The sequence below is a fragment of the Betta splendens genome, chromosome 24, assembly GCF_900634795.4.
Source record: "Betta splendens chromosome 24, fBetSpl5.4, whole genome shotgun sequence".
NCBI classification, from domain to species: domain Eukaryota; kingdom Metazoa; phylum Chordata; class Actinopteri; order Anabantiformes; family Osphronemidae; genus Betta; species Betta splendens.
This window is the reverse complement of record NC_040901.2, coordinates 723755-734899: the sequence shown is the minus strand read 5'-3', so window position 1 is coordinate 734899 and position 11145 is coordinate 723755.

The following is an 11145-nucleotide window of genomic DNA, read 5'->3' as shown; positions in this document are numbered from 1 at the left end:
CACAGTGGCAGACATCCAACATAGAGTCTCAGGTATGAAAAACTGGACAGCACCTGGCCCTGACATGATCCACGCCTACTGGCTAAAGAAGCTCACTGCAATCCATGAGCGCCTGGCAGCACAAATGAACCAGCTGCTAAGGGATGGGACTCACCCTGAATGGCTAACCGAAGGGCGAACGATCCTGATAATGAAGGATCCCTCAAAGGGCACAGTCCCATCCAACTACCGGCCAATAACCTGTCTCTCCACAACATGGAAGCTCATGTCAGGCATCATCGCAGCTAAGATAAGTGGGCACATGAGTCAATATATGAGCGAAGCACAGAAGGGCATTGGTAAGGATACCAGAGGAGCCAAACACCAACTCCTGGTAGACAGAACAGTCGCCCAAGACTGCAGAATGCGACACACCAACCTGCGCACAGCCTGGATCGACTACAAGAAAGCCTATGACTCAATGCCACACACATGGATCACTGAATGCTTGGAGCTGTACAACATCAACAGAACTCTAAGGGCCTTCATTGCAAACTCGATGAGGTTGTGGAGAACCACCCTTGAAGCCAATGGGAAGCCACTTGCCCAAGTATCCATCAAATGTGGCATATACCAAGGAGATGCACTGTCCCCACTGCTGTTCTGCATAGGTCTGAACCCCCTCAGCCAAATAATAAACAAGACTGGCTATGGATACCGACTCCGGAACGGGGCCACCATAAGTCACCTCCTCTACATGGATGACATCAAGCTGTACGCCAAGAGTGAGCGAGACATCGACTCGCTGATCCACACCACCAGGATCTACAGCTCGGACATCAGGATGTCATTCGGACTCGAGAAATGTGGGAGGATGGTGACAAAGAGAGGCAAGGTAACCCACACAGAAGGGGTCTCACTCCCAGAAGGAACAATAGCAGACATTGAGGACAATTACAAGTACCTTGGAATACCACAGGCAAACGGCAACCTTGAACAGGCAACAAGGAATGCGGCAACAGCCAAATACCTCCAACGAGTAAGGCAAGTCCTAAGAAGCCAGCTCAATGGCAAGAACAAATCCCGGGCAATAAACAGTTACGCTCTGCCAGTGATCAGATACCCTGCAGGAATAATAAGGTGGCCAAAGGAAGAGATACAGACCACAGATGTTAAGACACGAAAGCTCCTCACCATGCACGGAGGGTTCCACCCCAAATCCAGCACCCTGAGACTGTACGCTAGCCGCAAGGAAGGAGGCCGAGGACTAGTGAGCGTGAGAGCCACTATCCAGGATGAAACATCCAAGATCCATAAGTACATCAAGGATAAGGCCCCGACAGATGACGTGCTGAGTGAATGTCTCAGGCAGTGGAGAACAGAGGATGAGATGCTGGAAGAGGGACCATCATGGGAGGACAAGCCCTTGCACGGGATGTACCACCGGAACATAACTGAAGTGGCTGATCTCAACAAATCCTACCAATGGCTTGAAAGGGCTGGGCTGAAGGACAGCACAGAGGCACTCATCCTGGCTGCACAGGAGCAGGCCCTGAGCACCAGAGCCATAGAGGCCCAGATCTACCACACCAGACAAGACCCAAGGTGTAGACTGTGCAAAGAGGCCCCAGAGACGGTCCAGCACATAACTGCAGGGTGTAAGATGCTGGCAGGCAAAGCATACATGGAACGCCATAACCAAGTGGCTGGCATAGTATACAGGAACATCTGCGTGGAGTATGGACTGGAAACCCCAAGGTCAAAGTGGGAAACACCTCCCAAGGTGGTAGAGAATGAGCGAGCCAAGATCCTGTGGGACTTCCAGATCCAGACTGACAGAATGGTAATGGCGAACCAACCAGACATTGTGGTGGTGGATAAAGAGCAGAGGAAAGCCCTAGTGGTGGATGTGGCAATACCAAGCGATGGCAACATCAGGAAAAAGGAACATGAGAAACTAGAGAAATACCAAGGGCTCAGAGAAGAACTGGAGAAGGCTTGGAAGGTGAAGGCCACAGTGGTGCCTGTGGTGATCGGAGCACTAGGGGCTGTGACCCCCAAACTGGAGGAGTGGCTACGACAGATCCCTGGAAAAACATCCGAAATCTCAGTCCAGAAAAGTGCAGTCCTAGGAACAGCAAAGATACTGCGCAGAACCCTCAAGCTCCCTGGCCTCTGGTAGAGGACCCGAGCTTGGAAAGTGGATGAGACCACCCGCGGAGGGTGAGAATAGAGTGTGTATATATATATATATATATATATATATATATATATATATATATATATATATATATATATATATATATATATATATATATATATATAAGTATGCAGGACTACTTAGATGCTGAGAAACGTACGGAATAATAAACTATAAAGATTTAAAAAACAATACAGTGAATGCTGTATCTAGTCAGGTTTCAAACCATGAATTCCTGCATTAGAGTCATGCTCTTTTGCCACGCAGCCACACTAGCTGCTTGAAGCACTACCCACAGGAGCAGTACACATACTACTGGAAAGACTGTAGTATGATAAAACTTCTAATCTATAATATAGCTCAACATTGGTAATAGATTAAGCATATAAGTCAATTTATCTTGGAAATGCATATATTTATATTATAATGTGATTGCATAAACATGACTGAGACAGGAATCGAACCCAGATGCCCTACTCCAGAGTCAAGAACTTAAACCATTGAGCAGGACATGACAGCAGAGCTTTTTCGAGATGGAAAGAAATCGTTAATGATTTAAAGATATTTGTTTTATTAAATGAAGACTTGAATGTTGCAACAGTCCCAATGGTGTAAACCTAAAACAAATGTGAATATTTTAATACAGAGCCATGCATCAGTCATTGCAATGGTTATTCCTTCTCACACCAACTTCCGTTAGGGTGCCAGAAATACTTACTATTGATACTATGTACAATACAAGTATGGCTAAATATACCTATATAAGAATGATCAGGTAGTTTAAAAAAGCTGAATGTGTACACATGCTCTGATCAGGAATTGACAGTATAGACACTGTGGACAGTGAACAGTAGAGTTTGAGCAGCAGAGTTTGACCTGTCCTGGAAAATCAGGCTAACTGTAAGAGCTGAGTTTCACCCCTTTATAAACAGGCTTGTTCCGACTAAACTATAATACATAAAAATTACTTAATTTTATGTATCCCAAGCCTTTAATGAACAGCTGGTGTGAATTATATGTTTGAGGAGCAAAGATTGTGGCCACAATCGCGACTTCCAATTGTGTCTTCTTTTACGTTCCTCCCAAATGTCCGCCGAAAATTATCATTACAGTCATTGGGAAAAATTCAGGATCTCGCTGCGCTTTGAGGTTGATAGCGACTAAAGTATAGATCTGATGACTTATCCAGACACATCATTAAAAAGAAGACAAGGACGACTATGATTTAGTGAAAAAATCCGTTGATAGAATATTAATTGTGGCTGTAGTGACGAGTTAAAGAGAGAATTCTGTCTCGCACTCTAGCTGTGACATCACGCACTCTAGCTCACGCAATACACACCAATGGAAAAGGTGAATATTTAACAAAAAACACCCAATATTTAAAAGCCCATAAGTCGAAAACTATAGAAGATACAAGGGCCCTAATTCACACAGAGAAAGTTAAAAGATGATCAACGCTTTTGAAGTTTAAATGACGTTTCTACGCCATTGAAGATGACAGACGTTGAATAAAAGAAGATTACGAAAAGTTGAACAATGATTCCCATAGAAGACCATTATAAAAAAAGTAGAAAGTTGAAAAACGTTAAAAGTTGAAATGTTGAAAAGCTGAAAAAGTGAAAATTAGTAGTCTAATCGCAAAACTGTATCTGAGCTCTCAGAGATGTCTAGCAATGGGGCATTGATCCACCAAGTGGAGCAGTGATGTCTGATCCAGATACATAGATGAGATGAGGCTTGCAAACTACCTAATTCAAGTTTAAGAAACAACTCGATTAAAAAAAATGATTCTAAAAAACAAAGTTAAAAAAATAATTTTTACTCTTACTTTAGACACAACTATTTCCAATATTAATTGAGTGTTGGTGTCGTGTTCCTCTGCCTGTAAACCTTAACAATTGTTGGAAAGCATACCATACATCTGCGGTTGCATGGTATCAAACTAGAAACACTACTCACAGTTAATCTACGCAATCCTACACAGATTCATGTCACTAAGAAACTAGATCTTCACTTTAAAAGAAATAGACAATAGACAAACACTTGGTGAGGAGATAATAAACCCCAGGAAGTAGAAAATCCTCCCAAAAGATAATAAGACTATGTACAAGAGGCATCATTGTAAAAAAAAGATTGATGAATAGATGTTGTGAATTGTTCACACTACCCATACAATCAGGGTGTTGTGCTGTTAAGTTGGTTTGGGCAACATGTACCTTCATGTTGTAAGCTAATATCTGCCTCACTTTAACTTGACTGATCTCTACTGGGTTATATTTACAGATTTTATTAACAGTTCTTTTGGCCAGTTTCTAAACCGAGTTGTCAGAAAGTTGACTCATTACAACTAAATTATTTCTAGAGCAAAAATGTTTCTCAGGGAGCTTCTATAGTCTGTGTTCGTAATGGGGGGCTTGTTAAGTGGTCTTCACACCTCACAGTCCTTTGTTTAACTGAGGAGCCAGTTCTTTCCAGGTGTGAAGTCAAACGTGCGGTAAACAAAAGACACCAGAGGCAGAGATCAGACCAGGGGTCTCCAGTTGGGAGCTTCTGTGCCTTATTAACTAGGCTGTTGGTTTCTGTGAGGGTTACCTTTAGACAGACACTAAATTCCCCCATACAGCATTATGTTAACAAATGCAAAAAAAATTCTTGTTAAGCATTTAACAAATATACCTGGTTCTCATGACTCAGGTGAGGTTGTCTGAGTTGTCTGAGTCAGGTCAACTGATTCTATCTGCAGCAGAAGTGTTTGTAGCTTCTGCAGTTTGTGTCCTTTTTGGGGGAAGGCTCTTTACACCTACTCAGTCTTTTCACCATGTAACGAGTTCTTCAAATGTGTGAAGTGAAGTTGAATTAACATGTAGAATTTTCCTGAAGAAGCTTCAAGACTTTGTCAATTGTTATATATTTCTGGCTGGTTGAAAAGATGGCCAAGTAAATGTAGTGCTAATCAATATAAGTGCAGTACTGTAGTTTGTAAGAAAAATGAATCAATTATTATTAATTAAATTAAATGTCCATGTGGTTTATTAATGTTTGACTATAGGGCGTGTTATTAAAAACTGCTATGATTTTCTGCTTTAGTTAGAATAAACTCCTGTTGCAGGTTTAGTTGTTCCTTCAATAAATCAATTATTAAGTTGAAGTTTAACCAGAAAATCTATTTAATGTTATTAAAATAGTCCTAAACTGTTTGATAGCTTTGGCAATGCCTAAAATATTGATTTAATGTTTATTCTATGTCAGTCCGTTTAAAGAAAAAAAACCAAACAGACTATAGCTGTTTGTTGTTATTCTTATAATCTTGATTTGTTATATATTAGTGATTACTGATCCTACATTGGGGAAATGTTCTTGTTAAGCAGCTCACACAAGAAAGAACAGTGAAGGTAGTTTAGGAATAAGCCTCAAAGGGGGTGAGCACCATTAACACGTGTAATGTATAAAGGAATGGTAAAGCGTTTGACAACACTCAAACTCAAAGTTTTAGGTTTGAGTCATGTCTTTGGCACCTAATTTCACAACAACCTGAAAAACTCTGACTCGGATATTTAACACTGCATATGTTTGATGATTAATAAATACTATTTCTAGAGAGATTGACAACTTTCTCTTTTGACTTTGCAATAGGTATTGTTGTTTTGGTTAAATATTATATACAAGGAAAATCAGCAAGGACCAATACGTTGCCCGGTATGGCGCAGCCAGGGCCTTACCCTGGAGCCTTCTCACGGGGCCCGGCCGGGCACAGCCCGAAGGAGCAACGTGGGGCTGTCCTCAGGTGGACCCACCATTCTCAGGAGGTGCCGTAAGAGGCCGGTGCATAGTGGATTGGGCAGCGGTCAAAGGCGGGAGCCTAGGCAACTCAATCCCTGGATAACCAATATGGCTATTGGGAGATAGAATGTTACATCACTTGGGGGGGAGCCTGAGCTTGTGCTGGAGGTTGAGCGGTACTGGCTAGAAATAGTCGGGCTCACCTCCACACACAGCCTGGGCTCTGGAACCCAACTCCTTGAGAGGGGATGGACCCTCTTCTACTCTGGAGTTGCCTGCGATGAGAGGCGGCGGGCTGGTGTGGGTTTGCTCATAGCTCCCCAGCTTAGCCGCCATGTGTTGGAGTTTTTGCTGGTGGACGAGAGGGTCATTTCCCTGCGCCTTTGGGAGGGGATAGGTCACGGACTGTCATTCGTGCTTACGGGCGAAATGGTAGTGTGGAGTACCCGGCCTTCTTGTGGTCTCTGGAGGGAGTGTTGGAAAGTGCTCCTACTGGGGACCCCATCGTTCTTCTGGGAGATTTCAATGCCCAGGTGGGCAACAACAGTGATACCTGGAGAGGCGTGATTGGGAGGAACGGCCTCAAAGGACAGGAGAGTGTGTTCCAACTATAGGGGGATCACACTTCTCAGCCTCCTCGGGAAAGTATATGCCAGGGTACTGGAGAGGAGAATTTGTCCGATAGTCGAAGCTCAGATACAAGAGGAACAATGTGGTTTTCAACTTCGTCGTGGATCGCTGGACCAGCTTTATACCCTCAGCAGGGTGTTTGAGGGTTTGTGGGAGTTTGCCCAACCAGTCTACATGTGTTTTGTGGACGTCCCTTGTGGCATCCTGTGGGAGGTGTGCGCCAGGAGTATGGAGTCCAAGGCTCTTTGCCTCCCTGGGGAGGTGTTCCAGGCATTTCCCACCGGTAGGAGGCCCAGAGGAAGACCCAGGACATGCTGGAGAGGCTATGTTTCTCGGCTGGCCTGGGAACGCCTTGGGGTCCCACCGAAAGAGCTGGAGGAAGTGTCCGGGGAGAGGGAAGTCTGGAACTCTCTGCTGAGGCTGAGGCAAACTATATAGAATGAGAAATTAGGGATTTCACCAAGTATATTTGTAACGTCCAATTCAACCCAATGCACCCAGTAACTGATAAACCTCCAGGAGATAGTTTGGAAGCTGTAGCAGCGTGAGCTGCTGTTCTTATGCTAACAACGATAAATATAGTGAGAACAATTCTCATCTCTGACATAGATTCAAATTTTACAGAGTTACAATTTCTCAGCTTTTCAGTTGAGACTGTAACGTGCATGTTGTCTGTCTGTCTACCCAACAATGTGTGATATAACACAATCAGTTTTAAGGTCTCCTCTCAGAACTTTTTCTATACTTGGTACTTGACCCTGATTATACAGGTCAGAGACAAAGTTTTTGATCAAAGCTCCATCTTTTGGTTTTACCCTGGAATTGCGTCATTTGTGCTAAAAATGGGGGTGGCCACATTAGCACCTTTAAACACCTACTGCAGACAGCACATGAAGGGGGGCAGCCTGTCAGTGCCTGTAAGTCAACATCTCACAGTTTTTGTGGAAAACCAAGCCACCACAAATTAGTTTAAAAACTCTACAAAAATCCAGGCGCTGCGGCGGCCTAGAACTACCTAACTTCCACCACTATTTTCTTGCCAACAGACTGAACCATGTCCACAAATAGATAAAACCCAGCCCAACAGACTCCTCATGGTTAGACATTGAACAAACATTTTGCAGAAATAATAAAGTTGCAGACCTACCATTTATCAGCACCAAAATTGAACACCATAGTTGCTACCAGAGCATTAGCATAAAAGCATCTATGGCCACCTGGTGGGATTTTCTTAAAATTAATGGATCTTTGCTTAGTCTTTACCAAAACACCCCTCTTTGGAACAATCCAGACATCATACAAAACAAAAAGGTAATACACTTTCCGACTTGGTATATCAAAGGGATAAAACATGTGAAACATGTTTTCACAAGAATCAATTAACCTCTTTTGAAGAATTAGTGTCCCACTATGAAATCACCCGTGCTAATTTTTTGAATATCAACAACTAAAGTCAATAATTAATGCAAAAACTAAGAATACTCCTATCCAGATGCAACCACTACCAGCAATAGAACGATTTATTGATGTATCATCATTCTTCATAGGACACATTATACAGGACAGAGGATGTTCCAAATGGGTCTCACAAACTCGAATATTTGCCCTCATTGTACAGGTAACACAGCAGATAGATTCCTACATGCATTCTGGTCAATTTCACCTGTGCAACAGTTTTGGCAAGGAGCATGCGAACACCTGTCAACCTGGTGCCAGGCCCGAAGCCCCTGCACTCTGTCTTTTAGGAGATCTAATTGGGCTTGACCTAGAGACAAACTCATCACACACACTTCTTTCTGCCCATCTGTGTTGCAAATAAAATCAACCTCATGAACTGGAAACCTAAAACGAAATTAAGTATTACTCAGTACTTGAACAGCTTGTTAGATTACAACACCAAAGACACATTGTCTATGAATAACCAAAACTATTACTACTATTAGTTACAGGTAGAGATGCATGGAGCTCGGGGGCTGCGCCATGTCACATGGCGCCGTGGTGTGGTGCTTGGTGGTTGGAGTGCCTGCCTGCCTAAGGGACTGGGGCAACAGGGCTGGTGGATCCTGGGGTTGCCACATGTGTGTGTTTTGAGGGTTGGCGTGTGTCTGTCTCTGGGGAGTGGAGGTGGGCCTCCCTGCCAGTGTGCGGGGGTGGACCTGGGGTTAGAGACCTGGGTACCCTGTGTCTGGGGGGGTCCCTGGGGGTGCCTGCCTGGGCCCTGGGCGGAGGTTGGCCCTTAATGCACAGCCGCAGAGTATGTGTGTAGGTTTGAGTGGAGCACTACACAGGGCGAGCATGAGCATGTTTGAGCAAGTAGGACAGTAGTACTGCAGTCCCTGGGCCTTGTGTATCTCTTCCTGGCTGAGGGTTGTGTGGGGCGGTGGGATGGGTAGCACAGCTAGTCTGGAACCTGGCTCTGCGAACCCCGGTGCCTTGCTTCCCAACTAAATCTCTCTCTAAGTGGGATGCTTTGCAGTTTTATTTGCATTAGTCATGCACACTCATCCAGGACTTTGGAGGCTGCCTCTGGAGGGGGCCAGTCAACAGAGCCTTCACTTTGATGGCTCTGTCTGCTGGACCCCTCGGGGAACTGGCGGTCTCCTAAAGTTCCTCATACTGGTGTCCCCCACTTTCAGTGCAATCTAGTTTCAGAATGTGCTTATGTCTAAGATGGCAGACCCAAACGCACAGCTCAGGAGACAGACTGGTAGGTAAAATTTTGTATATTAAAATTATGTATCTTTAGCAGATAACATTGATGCGAAATTGTTTAGGATTAAGATGTCTTAATATACTTAACATAAACTAAGAGCCTTAAATTTACATAAATAAGCCATGTATGTTCAGCATATAGAAATACAGTACTTTTATCATAAACATATTTAATATGTGCGACCGATGTAAACCAATGAGTTTGTTTATGTAAATCCAAAATAATGTTTCTTTTTTTTTACATTTTGTTTGACACAGCTGGGAAAACTGAGAAGATTGCTAGGGTTGTTCTGGGGTTTGACCAAGCACAGGTAACAGCTACTGCTTGGCCAGAAAACAAAATTCAGACATAAGCATATTTTCAAAAGCCATTCCGGTAATCTGAAAAGCACATGTAATCATTTAAACAACTTTAACTTGCCCAAAAGGCTTTTAAGTTTGCTTCACCATATGACAATAAAAATTTTCAGTATAAAGTAAATGAATGAAATTCAAAGTTCTTGATAGTATTTTTGTCTCAAATATTCATCTTAAAAGAATCAAACCATGACCTCGAACAGGAAGATCATTCAGGGTTATATTTTGAGGTATTTTGACATCCCCCACAGAACTGTGTTAAAAAGCCAGTGTGTCGCCCTTCTCACCTCCATGAGATCATCCACTGGCCTGTCATAACCAGCGGCAGTGATTTCTGCAGCATCAAAATAATGTTAAGTCTTATGCCTCTAAGGGCTGGGCATAGGCTTTAGAGTTGGTAGGTGTTACAAACACTCCTCCCTGAAAATGTTTCCAGGTCTCTCAGAGGCCATTAATGTTGAACTCTAAGCCCAAGCATGTAAAATGATACAGGCTTTCAGAGAGGCAGGCAGCTACACTGAAGGTATTGACGGGACATCCTTTCACCTTTATGGTCTGGTTTGTATGTCTGTGCTAGTGTAACCCTGACAGATGGCGACAGAAATAATAGGAATCTAACTGCTCCACCAGTACTTTACTTTAGTACAGATGGGAGAACTCCACAAAAATTAGGTTTTTGCAAAGGAATTACCGTTTATATATCCTTTTCATTCATTGCTCATATAACTGTATAAATCTAGTAGTTAGTTCAAAGTGTGTTGAATATATATAGTGGCCACAGTTGTTTACTAAACTAAGCATTAAGGATCACATGCTTTCTAGGGTCTCTCCAAACCATGCAAAATTAATAATGAACAGGCTAGCAGAGATAACAGCACTACATTTTTAATGCATTGTGTCGCCTGTGGTGCCATTGCAGCATTCTCAAGAGACATCGATTAGCAAGAGATGGAGTGACAGATGACAGCCCAAGGGTGTGCAGGGAAAAAGGGAAGAGTGCTGTTACGGTTGTTGTCCAGTGAACACATTCTCCCACCAATATGTCACTAAAAAAATGACAGTGCCTTGGGCTGTTTAATGAAGTGTTTGCTATGTGATTTTATTCTTAATGGTACAGGCATAGAGAGATGATCAGCCCCTTGCTATAGCTCCTGTACACGTAAACAAACCAAACAAATCCAAAGCCTTATAATGCAGATTTAGTCTGTTAAACTGTTTCAACTCGTCATCTCTAGTTACCAGGTATACACAATTATCACTCATCAGCAAAGGTGTCCTCTGGTATTATGCTGGTCCTTAAAAGGTCACTATGAACAATGGACATATTTTGTGCAATAGATGTAGATGGTTTGGAGATAAAGGATCAATTTCTTATGCAAGAACTGGACAAGTGTGCACCAGCTGGATGTAATGCAAAAGCAAGTCAAACAAGATGTATCTGTGGATATAAGGATGGGTTTAACTAATCTAAAACTAAACATGTA